This window comes from Pinus tabuliformis, chromosome 8 (assembly GCF_031772625.1).
Source record: "Pinus tabuliformis cultivar Carrire ecotype Pingquan chromosome 8, CPIR1, whole genome shotgun sequence".
NCBI classification, from domain to species: domain Eukaryota; kingdom Viridiplantae; phylum Streptophyta; class Pinopsida; order Pinales; family Pinaceae; genus Pinus; species Pinus tabuliformis.
The window spans coordinates 652,501,809-652,525,330 of NC_142294.1; the positions used below are offsets into that span (position 1 = coordinate 652,501,809).

Consider the following 23,522-nt stretch of genomic DNA (forward strand, 5'->3'; position numbering starts at 1 on the left):
CCATTCTTGGCTACTGCTAACCATATATAGAGGTTGTACCTTGATAACAATTATTTACAAGGATTTATTCTTAAATAGGTTGGAAAAATTAAGAATTTAACAACTTTATAACTTCATGGAAACAGGCTCAGGCAAATTTCCTCCTCAACTATTTTACTGTGTCAATCTTGTGGTTGTTGATTTGGGAAGTAATGATTTGTTTGGCACTATCCAAGAAATATTGGGCAGCTATAAATGTTGTATAACCTTGTCCTTTCTCATAACAAGATTTCTAGTTCCATTCTAGGTGAAATTTGTGCTGGATACAAGGAAATATTCCCATTCCCTGATTTCGAGTTTACACAACACCACAAAATGTTGGACCTTTCGTGGAACAATTTGACTAGTAACATTCTTGAGAAGATTAGGAATTGCAGTGTGATAGTTGAGCTAAATTTACAGGGAAACCTACTTACTAGTCATGTTCCTCGGCAAGTTTCTTGGCTTGCAAATCTGACTTTGTTGGATTAGTCATTCAATTTTCTTAGTGGGCCCATTTTACCTAATTTTGAGAGACTCCAAAACCTTCAAGGTCTGATTTTTTCTCATAACCAATTTTCTGGTGTTAGGAAGGATTTCATGCCTTGTGAAGCTCAATTTAACAAATAACAAACTGACAGGCACCCTTCCTACAATGCTTGGAAATCTAAAAAGACTCACTCATTCGGATTTGAGTAACAAAAATCTCACTAGCAGTCTCTTGCCATTGTCTTTTCCAAATATCAGAAATCCTTTATTGTTTTTTGATTTGAGCAATAATAGATTTACTATAGGAAATCTATCTTCACAAGTGTTTTTCGTTGTTTAGAATAATAGTATTATTGGAAGCATTCCTATAGACATGGATAACCTAGCCTCACTGATGTACTTGGAACTGTCCTCCAATCATCTTGAAGGTATCATTCCTCCCAATTTGGCTAAAATATTTGGCCTCGAGTTCATGAACTTCTCATAAAATGCATTACCGGGAGAGATTCTTGAGAGATGTGAGAATTTTAATTTGTGAATTCTTTCTAACCAGGGACTATGTGAGCAACTAGATGGTATTGTGTGTCCCTCAAGATCCTTCTTGAGAATATGTGTTGTATGGGGTATAGAAAGAGGGAGTACATTTTCATTGCTTTGCTTGATCTTGGTCATTATTAGGTGGAGTATGTTGAGACAAGAGGTGTTGGTGCAAAATACAAAGAAAATAATGCTCACAACTTGTCTTGAACCGATTGACTGTGGCTCTATTCTTCTTGAGCCTTTAAAATCCTAGCAATGAGACTTCTCATGGTCTCTGCTAAGTAGACATGTACTACTTTGTGTTTCCATTTGAATTCTCTTTCACATCTACAATGTTGATCTCTTGTAAATTCTTATCACATGTAGTAAATGAGTCCACCTTTTTGGTTCAATTTTAACATTTGTCAGAGTGGGGACTCATATTTTATTTTGGAAAGTTGACTGTGCCTTTAAATTGACAATCTACCATCATTAAGCTACTAGATTATGTTGCCTTCACTGACCATGCTTTGCTTCCTTCACAGACCCTGTCTCCTTTACCTACAAGTGCTTCCAAGTGAAGCTTTCCACACATAGGACTCCACCTTCTCAAGGTGTTCGAATTTTTTCCAGCCCATAACTCCATGTTTTTTGAAAATTTTATTACACATTTGAACTCTTAAATTATTTCTTGCCTACAATAAGATTTTGCATAAATAAATCATGAGATAATGGAAAGAGATCGCAAATTTAAAATTGAAGTTTCATTTCTCTTATTTGTCAAGAAGACAATGATTTAAAAAAAATCATAGAGGAAACATCATCTATAATAGTATAGTTATAGAGAAAACCACGCAAAGAGCAGGTTTCGAAAACGAATACTACTACGTACATACTATTAAGAGATAAAGCCTTAGGAGAAATTTCATGTATAGGGGCACAAGGAAGAGAATATCATGAATTCTTGGAGCCATTATCTAGGATTTTGGAGTACTGAGAAGGATATTCCTCCTCGAAGTCAACAATCATTGTATATACATCTCTACTAACATCCAAGTTTTTACAGAAGAAATATTGTATAGATGGATGACTAGATGAACTTATGAAATGTGTTGTTTCCTGGAAGAGGCATCTCACTAATGGTCTCTAGAGGAAATTGAATTCTTATTGGTATGACATGAACCATGTTAGGCTTTGAGATGACATTTCTATGGGGTAACTCATTTTGGTAACTCATTGATGAAGAGCATATGATCCATTGAGGTCTGGTGGATCTAGAATCAAAGAAGGTGTTGCACTTGGCTTGCCACATGGTTCCTCTAGTAGATGGGAGCATAGAAAAAAAAATATGTGATTGTCCTAATGGTCTCCCGCATGAAAAAAGATAGGCATATCTAATTTAAATATTGGAAGAAGGTCAAAACTGAGTTTTGTGATGATTGAATAGACAATAGGGCCCCCTTTTGATCACATAATGAATGGGACGATGGAGTATGAAATGTCCATAGTCTTAGTCTCTTGTAAATGTGCAACAACATAAGTGGGTGTTACCCAAATAACCACCTGAGCTAGAAATCCAATTGACAAACTAACTTGTGAGAGGTTAGCCTATGAATATACTATATTTCTTGTTATGTTTTTTTGGTATCATCTTATTAGTTATTTGAAAAAATATTTTCTTCTTTGATTTATGATAAAATTCTTGATAAACTTAATGCATTTGTCTTGTTTCAAAGGAGTTGCATCTTTGGTAGTCATTAATGTATTTCCATGTGTCTACCTTAAAAAATAAATCTAATTAGAAGATAATTTTTGGCTTACAATGTGCATGATTATTACTGCAAGGGTATATAAATGTTGGTGTTGTAGTGAAAAAACCAAAAACAAAATATGATTTTGAGCCAAAGCCGAAGCTTTCAAAAGAGAGTATGCAGACAAAAAATTGTGGTGACAAAGTGATTGATGGAGAAGAGGAGGTTGCTTTCATTCTTGGTCAAATTAAGGATTATGAGGAAAACCTTTCACCTGGGAAGAATCAAATTTAGGTAGAAGGTGAAAACCAAACAATGTTGCTTAATGTGGAATATGTGAAGAGAAACAAACTTGCAGAAAACTGCTCTGGGTCAACAAAATCAGATAAAATGGACTATGAAGAATGTGGTATTTCTCTTATGAAAATAGACAGATCCCTAGTGGTTGTACCCAATACAATAGGGAATTTAACTATGGAGGTTGTAAGAAGCTCTATTGTGAAAAATGAGGTGGAAATTGAATCTGTTGTTTCCCACAAAGATGATAAGCTAGGAACAAGAGACATTTCTAGCTAGGACTGAAAATGAAGGTTTTTTAGGAAAGGATCATGGAGTAAAAATTGAAGTGGATCCACTACTCAAAGTTCATTATGCTTTGGACCACATAAAAAAAATACTATGGTGAAGATGAGTTTAGTGATATTGACAAAGATTTTTTTTTGCATAATCTTCATAAGCATGATTTGCAAGTGGACTAAGAAATTGATAAACAAGAATCCAAGTGAAATGCATCATCAAAGGCCAGTGATGGAAATTCTGTTTCAGAAAGTCAGAAAAGGATAATTGTTATTGGTGCAGGGCCTTCCAACCTAGCAGTTTATAGGTATTTGCAGTGGCTAAATTGTCATGTAACTGTTTTGGAAGCATGAGATAGGGTAGGTGGAAGAGTTTATACAAATTGTTCAACACTTTTAGTGCCAATGGATGTAAGTGTTATCATTATTACTGGTGTTGAGGAAGATGTGGAAACAAAAAGAAAACTAGATCCATCTACATTGCTTTGTACACAACTTGGCCTGGAGTTGACAGTGCTAAATAGTTATTTCGTTCTCTATGATCATGTGACTGGTAAAAAGTCTCTGCAACCTTAGATGAGGCACTTGAAGTAGAGTATAACATCCAACTTGTTGATATGGTGATTCTTATTGCTCAGAATGGAGATGCAGTAATGCAAATTTCTTTGGATGAGGGGTTAGAATATGCGCTAAAAAAAGCGACACATTACTCGATCAAGCTCAAATGGTTTGGAGTTGGCAAGCAGTAAAGGTCTTCTTAACAATTATGACTTTCAAAGCACAATTCCATATTCTTGAGCAGGAGAATTAGAGGCATTGAGTGCAACAATTGATTCTAGCATAAAGGTAGTTTATGAAAGTAACGTTTTAATAGTTGCAGGTATGGAAAATGGAATTAACATGGAATCTCAACTTGATAAACTAAATTTATTTGACAATTCCAGCATCGAATAACAGAGGCTCAATCCACTTGAGACATGAGATGGATTTTCATTTTGCTAATTCGTAGTATGGTTGTGCAACATAACTTAGTTGGGTTTCACTCCCTTACTAGAATCAGGATGATACTTATGGAGGTTTTGGAGGAGATCATTGTACGATTAAAGGAGGTTATATTACTATTATGGAGGCATTAACTAAAGGTCTTACTATTCAGCTAGGTCATGTTGTAACAGATATTTCATACTCTACGAAGGACCCAGAGTCAAAAGGTGGAATAGAGAGATAGGTCAAAGTTTGCACTAAGAATAATCAGGAGTTGTTGGTGATGTAGTTCTAATAACTATACCCCTTAGCTGCTTGAAAGAAAATAGAATAGAGTTTTCACTAATTCTTCCAGATTGGAAATTAGCCTCCATTCAACAACTTGGATTTGGTGCTTTGAACAAGGTAGTTATGGGATTCTCGAAGGTCTTTTGGATGAGAGTGTGGATTATTTTTGGAAACTGTAGAGAGCATAGAGTTATGGGGTTGATGTTTTATGTTTTGGAATCTGAAGAAAATAGTTGGTGCACCAGTTATGATTGCTATTTTAGTTGGAAAGGTTGCAATAGATGGCCATAATTTAGAAACCTAGGATCATGTTAAACATGCAGTCATGATCCTCCGAAATTTGTATGGAGAAACTACTATACCTGATTTGAAAATGGGGCACTTAGGTTTCTTGTGTAACTTACAAGAACCTCTCCCACTTCCAACATCTTTAAATTTTCCCAAGTCTTATTTATTAACCAATGTGGAATTAAAAATGCATGAAAACAATGGTGTATGCTGGTATTTGTTTTTAACTGTTCATGTGCTGTAAATTAATGTGCTGAAACTGATATATAAATGCATATACAATAAATAATGCAGCAACAAACAATCACACAGAAACAACAATTTAATTTGGAGTTCACCCACAACTCTTGGGCTACATCTCCGTGAGCTCTAGTCAATTCAACTAGGCTCTCTGGGATTATGGTATAAGTCTTTTTACAAGCTCTTTGGCTCAACTCATGCTATTCTATACATAAACAGTGGGTTCAGACACCATTTTATCCCTTGGGTCTCAAAGCTCTGACTCTTGGCTCTGGCTCTTGGATCTGGCTCTTGGCTCTTTGTTATGGATCTTTGGCTCTGACTTTGGCTCTTCGGCTTTGGCTCTGGCTCTAGCTCTTCGGCTCTGGCTTCTCGGCTCTCCATCAGTTTACAACTCTCTCTCTGGGCTTTTCACTTGAACTCCAAGTGACTCCCTTGGCTGTGTTTTTGCTTCTGCGCTGCCTCTTTGGCTTCTACGCTGCCTATTTTGCCTTAGCTTCCTGCTTTCGCTTTTCTTTCAGGAACAAAACCTCAAGGGTAAACAACAGCAACCCACACTCAACTCAGTAGCCCTCAGCAACAATACGCTGTCATCCATTGAGTTCTTTGTGCCTCCTTTGAGGTGAGCTTCCGGCTCTATGGCTTCCACGGTCGTTTTCTCTGTGCATAATCATTCTATTTCACCTCTGTGGCTCTTTGAGCTTCATAACGCATAGGTGTGATGGCGGTTTCCAATGGAAAGGGACTGAGGCATGGGAAAACTGGTCGTTTTGCCTTCTTGTGCAGAAATGGACACATAATGCAATACACAGAGAGACACATGAAAAAACACATCTTTGGCCATTTAGTCAGACTTCAAGTGTTATGAAATTTCATCCATAATCTTATCGTGTCCGCCCATAATCGCTATCGCAAGTCACATTGCCCACGGCTAAAACCCAAGAAAAATCCAAATAATGGATTATATAGGAAAAAAAATGAAAATCCCGACTGTAAGCCTTAGCTGGATCTCAAAGGAGAATAAACCCACATGTATAACATCATCGGGTTTGTGCACATCGCAAATTGCGTGTCACTAAGGTCCAATGCTCCCCTTTGTATTATTGTGCTCCAATCAGCCTCATCAGCTATCGGCGCATCGACATTTCGGCATATCGAAGTACTGCTGCTCCCATGGTCCATGGTCCTTAAGCTTCCCCAATCGCCGATCATCGATCAAATCATGACTGTTTATCTGACTCTCGATCTGATGGTTCATGACATACCGCTTGATCGCAATCGTAGTCGCTCCATGGCCGGTTCTGATAATACATAAAGGCTTTTCGATGATGCGATATTTCGGTAATCGCATGCCGCGATGCCTTAAGACCTGAGGTCCCTCCTTTATATAGCCATCCGCCGATGTGATATCATCTTGCCGCCGCTTTATTACAAGGATTACACTTCGCTGGCTTTTCCCGATGCGATGTCAATGCTTCATTGCTGTGGTTCGCTCCCATCCATTGATCTTTTAGATCCAATGGCCCTTGAGCGTTAATGCCTCATTTCCTCTTAGACCAATCAGAGTGGGCCACGTGGCCCAATTCCGGCCTGCCATGTGTCAGCTATGGATTGGCCCATGAGCCTATACCAAAGATCAACATTTTCAATATAGTTTGAAGATTAATGAAATTGCCTCCTTTTCTAAGGACATTGGGCAAATTTCTTTTTACAATAACTTCTTCATCCGAAGTCCATTTTAGCCCATTCAAATTGCGTTAGATTTAGAATGAAGAGATCTCTGCAATGAGACTATTTCCAGGAGCAGCTTGTGATTTTCATTTTCCTATGATTTACAAAGGATTTGTGCCATTTGGCACCTTTTACCTCTTATATGAAGTCTTTTAGACTTAGAGGTTTATCCAGGATCCATTTTTGGATCACGCATTCCCACTAAGAGAACTTTTGGTCTCCAAAAGACTGATATACTGATCTAAACAGTAAATGAGAGTGACTCACCCTCTTCTTTTAGCCTTCATACACTTGCCTTTGCATAGTGCCTCTGAACCAAAGTTTCTGACCACTTCCCCTCCTTGGATGGGTTGGTCTTCATGGGAAGAACTGTCTTCCTCCTTGCCTTTTTACAGAACTTCTGCTGAACTAGTCATAGAAGGTGGTTTGAACTTCTTGGCCTTGATCATTGATCCAAGGTGGCTCAAACAAATGTGAAGTACATCTGCTCCACAATACTTTCATTTGTACATGTTGGAAAAGTTGTCAACAACAACTGTTAACAACAACAGAAAGACAAACAACAATTGGATGGCTTAAACTCCTGCTTCAACAAAAGAAACAAATTTTCACATCTTGTGAGCACCTCCATGTATTACATCTGCATACAAATGATGGACTATATAACAAGCCCATAAAACATGCCTTTAAACAAATGACCTTTAGGTCAAGCATGTAAAAAAAGACCATTAGGACTCTTTTTCAAAAGATGAAACACTTCATCATTATCTCCATTTGGAGACCAAGTTAACTTCTCCCAAGTCAACATGGTATCACATGCATGTCAAAGCAATCAACCGTGCAAGTTAATTACACATACATGTTCAAAAATAAGGAAATCATCAACATCCCCGTATTCATGCATCTCATGCTTAGGCATGCATTTCATCCTTCAACTTTCACTTAAGCACATTGTAATTTCGAAGCTGAAATGAAATATAATGTAGATGAATCAATAGACATGCAATCTCAATCGGATAAGAACTCTAACCATTCCTTACCAATTCCTTTCAAAGGTACTCCCTTTGTCTGCACATCAACATCATCATGTGAATCATTCTGAGACACATGATTCATGGAATCTTCACTTCCATTTCTGCCATCTTCTCTTTCCACTTTCTTCAGCTTTTATGTAAGCGTTTCTGGATTCAAAGTCCAACATTTTGCAACAAGATGTCCTTGCTTATGGTAGTAAGTGCACTGCATGTGCATCCTATTGACAACATGATTTGCCTTGTCTAATGGACCTTTGGATTCTTGCATCTTTTCCTTCTTCTGCTTCCTATATGTGGCCATTCTCTTCCAGCATCTAGAAACATTATGGTTATCCAACCCACAAAAGGAACATGCAATTATTTTCCCATAAATATGTGGAAATTTATCATGCTTTGAAAAATCAAAAGGAAAATGTTTAGAATCAGATTTATACCTTTCTCTTTCACCTTTATTGCCTTCATGAGGAGGTGAATCAAATGAAGAAGTGGCCCCCTTTGGAACACCACCAATCTCTTCAATGTTGTTGGAGTCTCCCCAACTCTCTGGTTCAAGTGTGTGATTTTGAACACCTACATCCTGAAAATGATGTTTCAAGCTATTGCATTCTTTCTGAATACAATCTTCACACTCTGTAATGCAACCCCTCCTTGGAGCTGTTTCAATGGCCTTCATGGCAACCTTGGAATTTTCTACATAAGCTTGTCCATAGCCAAGACCCAAATACTTAGGCCTTTCCTCAATCATTATTGGCTCAACAATACCTTGTGCATGTCTACCCAAACCTTTTCCTTCATAGCCCATCTTGGACATTAGCTTGAAACCTATGCTTCTAGTATGTTTTTCAAAAGAACCAATATAAGCATCCTTAGAGGAATTTGAAGACAAACTGGAATGGTTTACCTCTTCTTCAAGATGATACTTGACCAAGGCTTCTTGGGCAGCAAAGAACTTTGTCTCCAACTCATGCATCCTTTTCAGGTTCATATTTGCAATATGAAGTTGCCTCTCCATTTCCTGCAATTTGTCAGAAAGAAACTACTTCTCTTCCTTTATGGAATTCAACTGCTCTCTAAGCATGTTGCTCTTCCTTCCATCCTCATACATTTCTCTCACCATATCCATCATGGTAGAGAATTCTTTCTTCATGTCTTCATCAAAGAATTTTGTGAAGAAGGTAAATTTTGAGGACCCACTTGTAGAAGTTGTCATTATGCCAATGAACAAAAAAAACTTCAACAAGATAAATAAAGAGCTTATTCAACAATCTTTTGCAACAAACCTCTTGTGCTTCAGGGATTGCTTTGAGGTCCTTTGGGATAGCAGAATGCCTTCAGCCCTTCTTCCTTCTTGTCCTTCCTGGACTAAGCTATCAAATAGCTTTCCCTTCACCTCTGCAAACTTAAACAATAGTCAGTCTGCAAAACAAGCATACAATTAGCCTTTGAATGTTTAAACACCTTTTAGACAAGTAGTCTTTGCTTTGTCAATCAAGCATGCTGATATAACCTTCTTTGAAGGTGAGGTCAATCAATCTCAGGCTCTGATACCACTTGATCTGAAAATGGGGCACTTAGGCTTCTTGTCTAAATTACAAGAACCTCTCCCACTTCCAACATCTCTAAATCTTCCCAAGTCTTATTGATTAACCAATGTGGAATTAAAAATTCTTGAAAACAATGGTGTATGATGGTATTTGTTTTTAACTGTTCATGTGTTGTAAATTAATGTGCTAAAATAGATATATAAATGCATATATAGTAAACAATGCAACAATAAACAATCACACAGAAACAACAATTTAAATTGGAGTTCACCCACAACTCTTGGGTTACATCTCTGAGAGGTCTAGTCAATTCAACTAGGCTCTCTAGGATTATGGTATAAGTCTTTTTACAAGCTCTTTGGCTCAACTCCTGCTATTCTATAATAAACTATGGGTTCAGACACCATTTTATCCCTTGGCTTTGGCTCTTGGCTCTGGCTTTTGGCTCTGGGTTCCGATTCTTTGGCTCTGACTCTGGCTCTTTGGCTCTGGCTCTGGCTCTGGCTCTTCGGCTCTTGCTTCTCGGCTCTCTATCAGTTTACAACTCTCTCTCTAGGCTTTTCACTTGAACTCCAAGTGACTCCCTTGGCTGCATTTTTGCTTCTGCGCTGCCTCTTTTTCCTTAGCTTCCTGCTTTGGCTTTTCTTTTAGCAACAAAACTTCAAGGGTAAACAACAACAACCCACACTCAACTCAGCAGCCCTCAACAACAATACGCTGTCGTCCATTGAGCTCTTTGTGCCTCCTTTGAGGTGAGATTCTGGCTCTGCGGCTTCCACAGTCATTTTCTCTGCGCATAATCATTCTCTTTCGCCTCTGTGGCTCTTTGAGCTTCATAACGCACAAGTGTGATGGAGGTTTCCAATGGAAAGGGACTGACGCACGGGAAAACTGGTTGTTTTTCCTTCCTATGCAGAAATGGACACATAATGTAATACACAGAGAAATGGGCGAAAAAATAAATCTTTGGCCATTTAGCCAGACTTCAACTATTATGAAATCACGCCCATAATCTTATCGGGTCCGCCCATAATCACTATCTCAAGTTGCATTGCCCACAACTAAAACCCGAGAAAAATCAAAATAATGGATTATACAGGAAATACAATGAAAATCCTGACCGTAAGCCTTAGATAGATCTCAAAGGAGAATAAACCTACATGTATAACATCGTCAGGTCCGCGCACATTGCAAATCACATGTAGCTAAGTTCCAATGCTCCCCTTTGTATTATTGTGCTCTGATCTGTCGATCTTCGATCGGCCTCATTAGCTCGACGCATTGACATTTTGGCATATCGGAGTACTGCTGCTCCCATGGTCCAAGGTCGTTAAGCTTCCTTAATTGTTGATTATTGATCAAATCATGATCGTTGATTTGACTCTCGACCGGACGATTCATGAATTATCGCATCATCGCAATCAAAATAGCTCCATGGCCAGTTCTGTTAATACATAAAGGCTTTTCAATGACGTGATATTTCAACAATCGCATGCCGTAATGCCTCAAGACCTGAGGTCCCTCCTTTATATAGCTATCCGCTGATGCGATATCATCTTGCTACCGCTTTATTACAAGGATTACACTTTGCTAGCTTTTCCCGATGTGATGTCAATGCTTCATTGTTGTAGTTCGCTCCCATCCATTGATCTTTTAGATCCAACGGCCCTTGAGCGTTAATGCCTTATTTTCTCTTAGACTAATCAGAGTGGGCCACGTGGCCTAATTCTGGCCTGCCATGTGTCAGCTGTGGATTGGCCCGTGAGCATATACCAAAGATCAACATTTTCAATATTGTTTGAAGATAAATGAAATTGCCTCCTTTTCTAAGGACATTGGGCAATTTTTTTTTTATAATAACTTCTTCATCCAAAGTCCATTTTAGCCCATTCAAATTGCGTTAGATTCAGAATGAAGAGATCTATGTAATGAGACTATTTCCAGGAGCAGACTGTGATTTTCATTTCCTCTGATTTACAAAGGATTTGTGCCATTTGGCACCTTTTACCTCTTATATGAAGTCTTTTAGACTTAGAGGTTTATCTATGATCCATTTTTGGATCAATACCAGACCCCATTGCATCTGTTGCTACAAATTGAGGTGGTGACCAATTCAATAGGGGTTCTTATTCTTATGTTGTCTTTAGTGCTTTTGGAGAAGACTATGATGTTTTGGGAAGACCTATAGAAATTTGTTTATTCTTTGCTGGGGAGGAAACTTGTAAAGAGCATCCAGATACTGTTGGTGGTGCACTAATGAGTGGTCTTTGAGAAGTTGTCTGAAGCATTGACATTCTAGAAAATAGGGAGGATTCCATGCTAGAGGCCGAGGCTATGGTTGTTGTACAAAGGTAGTCTGATAGTGAAAGAAGTGAAGTGAGGGACATGGTTAAGAGGCTTGATGTGGGAGATATTTCCAGTGTTCTTTGAAAAGGATCTCTTAATGGGGAACAAAATCCTTTGAGAAAATATGTTTTACTTCAAGACATGTTTGGAAATGCAAAGACAACAACTAGGTGTCTATGTTTAGAAAAGAAGATGTTGTAACTACCTGTTGCCATTATGAAGGCTTTTGCTGGCATAAAATAAAGGCTTGACATTCTCAAAATATGGATCCTGGTATGCTAAACACATTTCCTAAATTTTTTTGCAAGTTCATCTAATCATTTGAAATCAATGATCAAAGATTACCTTTTCATTTCATTTTGCAAGGAGATTGTAATACTATGAGTTTATTTCAAATTTCATCAGTGGCATTCCATTATTTATAGATAAATAAATTGTGTGTCTCTTTAGAATTTTTTATGCGTCGATTTTACTCCAATCAACTTAGAGGGAATCGTTGGATGGATATTTTCATGTGGCATTAAATTTCTCTCATTCCCTCTCTATAAATTTCCAATTTTCTAATAGAGTTGATAGTTCATATCAAACTGGCATGGTTTGTGAATATAGGAACTTTTGATTTATTATCTCTATATTCTTGAAGTTTAAAAGTGTAATGAAGCCTTGTGCACCTTACTATTATAAATATATTTTCCTTCTTTACTTGATTACTCTATATTTGAGTACTTCTACATCCTAAACAAGTCAAACTTTAATATAATTTAGTTGTATTTCACTAGTAGAAAATGGTGAAATTAGTGACTAGGTGACTAAAAACATTAGTCACCACAAATTTTCCAAGTCAAGTACTACCAAAAATTAGCCATATTAAGATATCCAACCAAAAATGACTAACATAAATGACTAATTTAGTCTTGAGTTAAAATATGCGACTAGCTAATAAGTAATACTACTAAAAATGACTAATGTGAATGACTAATTTAGTAAAGAAACAAAAATATGACTACCTAACAAGAACTACAATAATATGAATCAGTCGTTTATGTTAGTCATCTTAATTGCATCACTTCAACAATCTAAAATTACAAGTCATAAGTGATTCAATGGATAGTATATATTGGATGAAAGGCTATACTTCCTTATATACTTGTTTATTGGATATGAGGATGATTAGAATTATGGAGCTTATTAGAATATTTAGTTTCATATCATTTGATCACATTGACAGGAAATTAAATTCAAAGGTTGAAAAGTTATCGAAAATGGGAGTGGGCCAACACCTCCTTTTGTAATGTGACACGACCACTTATATATGTTGCAACAACCTTGCCAACTTATTTAGTGGGTTTCACATCTATTTCACATTTCTTCTTCATATTGCAAAGACGTAGTGCTAAGGAGAGGGTATGGACTTTGATAAAGGAATGTCCACTTAGTATTGCTACCAGGTTTCCTTCGTGAAACTTGTCAAATGTCTTACCTTTTATTCACAACTTCTCATGGTGATTAAATTACTCGTCTAATCCTCTAATTGAGACTACAAACCTCCAACATTTCTAACTATTTAAACTCTTCAACCTTTGTTAGATCCTTCTTAGACGTGCACTCATACCTGAAGCAAAACCTAACACTAGCATCATGAATGTGCATTCTCATTCCCTATTTTAATGCCTCATTGAAACCACATTATCGCACTTCCTAAAATTAAATGTTCACGTCTTAAGGAAAAACATCCACTTTGCTTATAACAACCTAAACTATGCAGATGACTAGGAGAGAACTCAATTTTTCTAATATGAAAATATAGAGTCTTACAACCCCATTCATGAAACAATTTGAATATATTTAACCTAAAGAAAGATGTATATCCTACTCCTTCCAAATTTGACATATGAACTTTAATAAACTAACATTTGTTTTTAACTATTAAATCCATTTAGTATATACTCTATTTTATTTTTACCCACCTAATATGCAAGAACACCTAAAGTTTTTCAATACAACCAAGTTAAAAGCACTTGTTTCCTTCCAACATCTCACATTTTTCCTCCATAAACTTTATTAGTAAAATCATTGCATAAAAACATAACCTTAAAATTAAATTCTTTTAATTTTTATTATTATAATAAACACCACCTAATATCACAACCAAAAACATGTAAAAACCTATTAGTTTTTCAAATAAACTAAAATATATAAATGCAAATAAAATATTGTATCTATTTTGTTAGGATTGGAAAATTTGAAAACTTTTTAAAAATTTAAACTTTAGTTTTGCTTTATAATACCCCTCCCAACTACAAATTTTTCATAGTGCAGGAAAAACTTTTCATAGTAAGGGAAAATCACATCTGAGAGAGCTGTGAATTATTATGGTTTTATGACTCACTAACCCAATATCGTATGCCACCATTGAATCTTCAGCCCATTGATCATGATAGACCTAATATCAAATGCCTCCAATATTTAGTCCATTGATCATGGAATATCCAACAGTGAATGTCACCATCGAATCTTCATTCAAAAACTCGGAGGCATCTATTCTCGTTGACATTGGCAATATCTATCTTCCTGAAGCAGTTGTTCTCTTCTGAATATATTCAAAACCTGGTGAGTCATTCCCAACTTTTACTTCATCTTTAAAATCATGAGACTACCATTATGGTACAGATTATGGTTTGATTTTTACTGTAAAAACTATCCCACATTCTCGCTCTGAGACATGAATCCGCAGATAAATACCAAATATTACTTTTGTGCATTCCATTTGGAGCCCAATATGACACTCCAAACTATTTTTCTATGGAAACCAAATCCCAAAAACTGAAATTTCCATCACAAAGTGATCCCATATGGGTTGAGGCATCCTCTCTCTGATAAAATCCTCAAGCTTGTTGAATCCATTGCCAACCTCTTCCTAGAAGAGTGAAACTAGATCGGCCTCTGTGAGAGGGATAAGTTGATGGTACCTATTGTCAGTGGAAGTTGCCATAGTGATCTCTTAGGTGAGTCCATCCTTTGGTGCAACGAAGGCTGAGGAAACACATGTGAGGATTTCCCTTTGGTTGGGCTCCATTTCCCTTCATTCGAAAGGGCCTTCATGCCATTCACAAGCTTTCCAAATATGACATGGAATATTTTCTATCGATGGTAAGTGCATGCCAATTAGATTTAAACGAGTGAACGTCTCGATGAGGCAATAGATTGAAATGAGTGAACATCTCCATAAGGCTGCCCTCCATGATTCTCCCAGCAAGCCATCCCTTGATATAGGTAATACCTCTTTCTTTTTCTGCTTGTTTTCTCAACTGCATGCACTCAAGACAACATATTAAGAGGGGAAGAAAAATAAAGACAGTTACTCATTTTCTAGCAATCTCATCCAAGGTTCCATATCATTCATGAACCATAGCTTCCACATGGAAAATAGTTGGGACTATATCTCAAATGGGGTTAATGAAAGCCAACAACATAGAAGGCTTTCTTTTTGCTCATTTCCTTCAACAAGCATGGTTTCTAGTCTAATGATAATTGGGTGAAAAGTTTTGTTCCCTAGAATGACATGTTTGTCACATCTTCAAAAATATCTTCTTTGAAGAAAATTAAGACAAAAGGATAAGATTATTAGAATCTTAATATCCACCAAGATCTTCACTGTTGTCTTCATACCGAGATCTTCATTACTTCCTTAACAAATCTGTTTCCTTCATGAGCCCTTATCACATAGATAATACCTTATTACAATAGGATTACCAAAAATGAATTGTTATGTCATCAATGGTGCCTTACTCACACTTGATATAACACTGAGACATAAGTATTGTAGAGAAACATCTATACTATGATTATATTCACTGTGAATATATCCACTTCATAGATCTAATATTATTAACTGATATTACTACAACTGTGATATGAGATTTAGTTTTTCTACCACCTTAGACTTGTTGCCCCTGTGATCTGAGATTCTATCTTGCTACCACCCTAGAATTGTTTCCACTGTGATCTGAGCTTCTATAGGGATCCAATTCCCTTAAACATTTTGTCACCCATACTATTCGAATTACAAAGAGACCTTTCTGTGGAGATCCAAAACTGTTTATTGTCTTATCCACCAAAAATTTCAAACATATGTGAAGTATTTTTTGTGGTAATACAAAGAGCCTAGCCTCCTTTATACAGTGATTCCTCCATATACTTAAGACTACCTGACATCCGAGTGGTTGGGTCTCTGTAATGTCAGTTAGCATGAGTTTATTTCGAAGTCGACATGAAGAGAGGACTATGTGCTTGTCATTGGAGGGCTACATAGACTTCTATTTATTTGACATATGCTAGGGAAGAGATCTTCATAAATGAAATTTACTCTTTGACACTAACGATAAATCCTAAGGTTCTCAATGGGAGCCACTAATAAATAAAATCTCTTGTTCATGAAACGAGTGAACATCTCCATGAGGCTACCCTCTAGGATTTTCCCTGCAAGCCATCACTTGATATAGGTAATATCTCTTGCTTTTTCTTCCTGTTTTCTCAGTTGCATGCACTCAAGACAACATATTAAGAGGGGAAGAAAAATAAAGACAATTACTCATGGTCTAGAAAACTCATCCAAGGTTCCATATCATTCATGAAACATAGGTTTTACATGGAAAAAATCTAGGATTGTATCTTAAATGGGGTTAATGAAAGTAAACAACACATAAGGCTTTCTTTTTGCTCATTTCCTTCAACAAGCATGTTTTGCTGTCTAATGATAATTGGGTGGAAATTTTGTTCCCTAGAATGACATGTTTGTCACATCTTCAAAAATATCTTCTTTGAAGAAAATTAAGACAACAAAAGTTAAAATTAATGGAAACATAAATAAAATTATGACATTTGCTAATGACTCTAGGATACATTGGATCATGGAGTAGGTTTTACAGGATATCAAAGACAAAAGCAAGTTCAACTCATTTGTTGAATGTACTAAAAAATAGTATCCTCTTAACTCTTTAGTAGACAATGATGACTTTAAGGAGTTTAATGAGGCAAAAGCCTCTGTTGTAGTTCAGAAATATTCTATAATGATCAAGAAAATAAGGTTCTATGAGCAGTGCATACTACATGGGTGATTTGTCTGAGGTTCTTATAGCTCAAGAAATCTATGAAAAATTAAATAAGTAGGCAATAATTTTTCAATCCATGAGAAGAATGCCTTCTTATGAAGATAGTGAAAAGTTAGAAAAAGGCCAACTCTTGGAATGTTGAATCAATGTATGGCTTAGGAAGTCTCAACATTGTGCAACTTTTAAATGAGAGTAGTACTAAAGAAAATGTACAAGATGGGCTGTGGAACATGAATGATATGCCACATCAATAATGCTATTAAAAAGAGATATTCGATGTGGATAGAATAAACTTTCTTGATTGGCTTATATAGGTCATTGCATGGAACACATTATGAAGCCTTTGGGAAAATTTTTGGTGTTGGAATCAAATAGATAAGATACGATGATTTTATTTATTTCTAACTAATCATCTCAAAAGTAGGTCAATGGGACTAAGAGAGGATATCCAATGTAATTGAAAAGTGGCACCGTGAAAGAAACTTCTAAATCAATGCTACCAAAAAGCAGATAAAGATAAGGATCAATTCCTAGCTAAAATAAACTTTAATAGAAGATAGGAGTACAAGAGAAATGCTAACAACTAAATCTAGGTGAATGGGTGAAATACAATAGAGAGTATGTCCAAGGACACTGAAGCTAGCTGTTGAGGCCAAATGAATAGAGTGAGAGGAAGGCTCCTCATTGAAGTCATCAATCATTGTAAAAGGGTTGATGTACTGGAAAATGATGTCCTCAGGGAAGTGACTGCACGATACTATCAGGAAAACAAGATCCAGGAAGCACATCTCTCATAACATCCAAAGGGGTGGGGAAGAAGAGAAAACATGGCGCACTTTAGAGTTTGTCATGGTCAACATATAGAAGCTACTTCTTCCTATCACTTTAATACGAAAAAACATCAAGACCTATGACACAATAAGTATACCATGCTACAAGGATAAATGGTGAAAATGGGTTGGATATAGACAAATGTGAGCCCAAGGACATAGTTATACCTTCTACAATTCCTTTTTACAACACTATCAATGATTTAACGAATCAACAGATCTTTGATCATGAAAAAAAATTAAATTCTTGGAATGTTAGAAGTTTGGTGCATAGCGGAAAGAATTCTGTAGTACTAGCAGGAAAGGTTGTTCAAGATAGAAGGGAAGACATTATAATCTATAGGAAGTCAAATCTCAAACCTTTGATGGAGTTTGATTTGTATGGTAAATGATGGTCCACTAGTTCTGTACAATTGTACGATAGTGGATATAGATAGTGCTAGATCTTCTAGCATAATTGGAAACTAACTTCTAGACATTGTTTTATGATGGTTTTATGTTACAGGAGGGTGCAGGGGAAGACTCTAAATTGATTGATCCCTAGAAAAACCATACCCTTATTTCCTATAGGCCTCGAAAAAGTTATATATTTGAAGGTGAAACATTTAAAACTTTTGGTTTGAAAATTATGCTATGGAAGTTAAATAATTTCATCCATTTTCTTTTGTTTCATTTGGAGAATTGCCAATTTGAGGTACGAACCTTGGTTACTGAATTTTTTTATTTTATTATTTTGTCCATTTCGATATCTTCATTACTTCCTTAAAAAATTTGTTTGCTTCATGAGCCCTTATCACAGAGATAATACCTTATAACAATAGGATTGCCCTCAACGAAGTGTTATGTCATCAATGATGCCTTACTTGCACTTGACATAACACTGAGACAAAAGTATTGTAGAGAAGCATCTATATTATGATTATATTCACTGTGAATATATCCACTTCATAGATCTGAACTTCTTCATTGAGATTACTACCACTATGATCTAAACTTTAGTCTTGCTACCACCTTAGACTTGTTGCCCCTATGATCTGAGCTTATGTCTTGCAGCCACCTTAGACTTGTTGCCGTTCTGATCCGAGCTTCTGTCTTGCTGCCACCTTAGATTTGTTGCCACTGTGATCCGAGATTCTATAGGGATCTAATTCCCTTCAACATTTTATCACCCATACTATTTGAAATATAGAGATACCTTTCTATGGAGATCTAAAACTATCTTACTATCTTATCTACTGAAAATTTCAGAGGTATGCGAAGTCTATTTTGTGGTAATACAATGAACCTGGGCTCCTATATATAGTGATTCATCCATATACTTAAGTTGACCTAAGCATTTGAATGGGTGGGTCTCCTTAATGTGAGCTGATATGAGTTTGTCACATTATTTGGAAGCCAACATGAAGAGCTGACTCTGTTCTTGTTATTGAAGGGCTACATAGACTTTTATTTATTGACATATGCTGAAGAAGATCTCTTCATACATGAAATTGACTCTTTGTCTCTAATGATAAATCATAAGGCTCTCAATGGGAGCCACTAATAAATAAAATATCTTTCTCATGAAGCAAGTGAACGTCTTCGTGAGGCTGAACTCCAAGATTCTCCCAGCAAGCCATCCCTTGATACATGGAATATCTATTGCTTTTTTTGCTTGTTTTCTTAGTTACATGCACTCAATAAAACATATTAATAGGGGAAGAAAAATAAACACAGTTACTCATGGTATAGCACACTCAGTGAAGGTTCCATATCACTCATGAGCCATAGCCTCCTCATGGAAAAAAGATGGGACTGTATCCGAAATGGGGTTAATGAAAGTCACCAACATAGAAGGCTTCCTTTTTTCTCATTTCCTTCAACAAGCATGTTCTCTAGTCTAATGATAATTGGGTGAAAAATCTTGTTCCTTAGAATGACATGTTTGTGACATCTTCAAAAGTATCTTCTTTGAATAAAATTAAGACAACAGAAATTAATGGAAACATAAATAAAATTATGACATTTTCTAATGACTCTAGGATGCGTTGGATCATGGAGTAGGGTTTAATGGAGATGAAAGACTAAATAAATTTCAAGTTTGTTGAATGTATTGAAAACGAGTATCCTCTTAACTCTTTAGAAAACAATGATAACTTTAAGGAGTTTAATGAGGCAAAAGGCTCTTTGTAGTTCAGAAATATGCTATAACAATCAAGAAAAGAAGGTTCTATGAGGAGCTTTTTGTTATGAAACTAGCTCACAAAAAGATAGAAAAGATAGATCAATGCCTTAGAATTCAGCCTCTTCGAGGAGAAACCTCCTTTACATTACACAAATGAACAATTCTTGGATGATTCAAATGACAAGACCTCCTTTCTATATATAGGAGTCTAAGGGGTCACAATATAACCAAGTCGACCTAACAATAATAATGTAAAGGCATAAAATAACAATAGAGGGATTCTATGGGGCACAATAATAATAATATGGGGACAATAGGGGCACAACAATATTAAAAAGGGATACAACGACAATAGTAATGGGGGAATCACTAGTATTATAGGGACCTAACATGCCCCTCTCCTTCAAAAAATTGTTGTCCTCAATGCTTGAGTAGTTCTGGATGCTTCTGTATAAAATTCTCATCCTCCCATTTGGAATATTTAGCGGATAAGTTCTTCCACTTGATGAGATACTCTGAAATTGATCGATTCCATAGATGTTGATTTCTTGTTTCTGTGATTGCTTCCTGTTCCAATATAATTTTTCCTTCCTTGTCAAGTTCTGGCAATATTGTTTGACTGGGAGCTTGTCGCCTATAACCTTCTTTAAACATGAAACATGGAAAACTGGGTGAACTTGAGAAGCTGCAAGAAGCTCCAATTTGTATGCCATAGTACCAATCTTTTGCAACACCTTGTATGGACCATAATACTTTGGTGATAATTTATTATCCTTCTTGGCTTGCTTGAGGGACATTTGTTTATATGGTTGTAAACATAGGAATACCCAGTCACCTAAATCAAAACTTCTTTCGCTGCGATAATGATCTTCCTGTTGTTTCATTCTAGTCTGTGCCAACATGAGGTTATCCTTTAAGAGTTGGAGAACTTGTTTTTGATGCTTGATGTGATGTTCCACTTCTTGAACCTTAGAATTTTCTCTTAAATATGATGTGATGGATGGTGGCTGATATCCATAAAGTGCTATGAATGGGGTCATTTTTGCTGCAGTATGGAAGGAAGTGTTATATCACCATTTAGCCAGAGGCAACCATTTGACCCATTGTGTCTGTTTATCAGATACAAAGCAAGGAAGATATCCTTCCAGACATTTGTTTACTATCTCAGATTTCCCATCATATTGAGGATGATAAGATGAGTTATGAGCTAACTGAGTACCAAGACAAGAAAATAATTTTGTCCAAAAATTTCAGTGAAAATGGGATCTCTATCACTTACAATAATCTTTGGGTTTCCATGTAGCTTTTGAATTGTTTCCATAAATGCAGTAGAAACTGTACTGGCTTTAAATGGATGTGATAATGCAAAAAAGTGTGCATACTTGGTAAGTCTTTCAACTACCACCATGATGGCACTCTTTCCTTCAGACTTGGGTAAACCTGTGATAAAATCCATTGAAACCTCCTCCCAATGTTGGCTTGGAATGGATAAAGGTTGTAATAGACTTTGGGTCTTAATTGTTTCAACTTTATTTTGTTGGCAAACCAAACATTCTGCCACAAACTTTTGAATATCCGATTTAATGCCATCCCAAAAAAATTCCTTCTTAACCTTGTGGTAAGTCTTTAAAAATCCTAAGTGCCCTCCTAAGGAAGAAGTTTGCAATTCCATAAGAATCTTTTGTTTGAGTTGGGAATTCTTACAGAGGTATAAGCAATCTTTGTACCATAACGAATCATTTTTCCAGCTAAATGTATCAGATGTACTGGAATCTTGTTGTAACTTTCAAATAAGTGCCCACACTTCTTCGTCATTCTTTCATTCCTCCCTTTCTTCGTTTATCCAATATGGTTGGATAATAGAAATGGCACACAATAATGCTTCCACATCCTCATCCTTTCTTGAGAGTTCATCTACCACAACATTTTTCTTCCCTTTTTTGTAGATGATTTCAAAGTCATAACCCGACATCTTTGTGACCCATTTTTGTTGCTCTTCAGAGGATAATCTTTTTTCTAAAAAGTATTTAAGACTATCATGATCCGTTTTTACCTTGAAGTGTGTTCCCATTAGGTAGGGTCGCCATTTCTTAAGTGCATGTAGTATTGCCAACATTTACTTCTCATAAATAGCTTTGTGTAAATACCTTCCCTTGATTGGATGACTTTCGAAAGCAATGGGCCTTTCATATTGCATTAAAGCAACACCAATTCCATTTCTTGAAGTATCACATTCCACAATAAAGGTTTTTGTGAAGTCTAGTGTAGCTAAGACTGGTGCTTGGCACATTGCCTCTTTAAGATGTTCAAAGGCCTTTGTTGCTTTTGGATTCCATGAAAATGCATCTGTCTTCAATAATGTTGTTAGAGGTGCTACTATTCTCCCATAATTCTTAACAAACTTGTGATAATACACTGTCAACCTGAGAAATCCTCGCAGATGCTTTATGGATGTGGGGATTTGCCATTCCTTAATGGCTTTAATTTTTCTAGGGTCTGCCTTAACACCTTCATGAGATACAATATGACCCAGATATTCCACCTCTTGTACTCCAAAGAAACATTTGGAGCTTTTTGCATATAATTGTTTCTCCTTCAATAGTTTGAGCACCCTGTCAACATGTTCAACATGATCCTTCCAAGACTTGCTGTAGATTAGTATATCGTAAAAAAATACTAACATAAATTTTCTAAGGAAGGGTTTGAAAGTTGAATTCATCAAAACTTGAAATATAGAAGGTGCATTAGTAAGGCCAAAAGGCATGACCAAAAATTCATAATGACCCTCATGAGTTCTAAATGCTATTTTCAGAATGTCTTCAGTCTTCGTTCTGATTTGATGATATCGTGAATGAAGATCCAACTTGGTTTAGTAAATTGATCCATGCAATTCATCCAATAATTCATCAATGGCATGAATGGGAAATTTTTATCTTTAATAGTTATCTTGTTGAGCTCCACATAATCTGGACACATGCACCAAGATCCATCCTTCGTGTGCACCAATACTACTGGAGCAGAGAAAGAACTTTGACTAGGTTGAATTATACCAGCCTCTAGCGTTTCTGCAACCATATGTTCAATTTCACTCTTTTGGGCATAGGGATATCTATACGGCCTAATGTTTGGAGGAACACTTCCTGGAATCAAATGAATAGCGAGATCATGATCAAGAATAGGTGGGAGACCTTTGGGAGTCTCAAATACCTTGGAATGATTCTCCAAGACTTTTTGGAGATCTGGAGAAATAGATGATTTTGATGTGGAAACATCTAGTGAACATAATTGTGCAATTACACCTCGTTGTTCCTTCTTTAGAAGCTTTTGTTGGCATTATGATTCAGGTGTTGTCCTTGATGGCAAACCCATTCAGATGATAAATCAAGAAGGACGCAGGAATCATGTTCAGCAAGTGCGTCCCCGCAGGTATACCATACAGAACCCGCGTCTAGGGACGCAGGCCAGCCGTTCAGGAGGTGCGTCCGCCCAGTGCACACATTTCAAGGCAGAGAAAAGCACGTGGGGGTTTCTTGTGTGGTATCTAGCCGACGGTTTTGTGTTTCTATGGTGTCGGCTCGTGGTATTGTTCCATTTTTTGGGGAGAAGCTTG

The 23,522-nt window shown here is 36.5% G+C and overlaps 1 pseudogene; it reads left to right on the forward strand.

The window, feature by feature from the left end:
• The first annotated feature begins 2,512 nt into the window (after positions 1-2,512).
• Positions 2,513-12,050, forward strand: LOC149237236 (lysine-specific histone demethylase 1 homolog 3-like; annotated as a pseudogene).
• Positions 12,051-23,522: the final 11,472 nt, after the last annotated feature.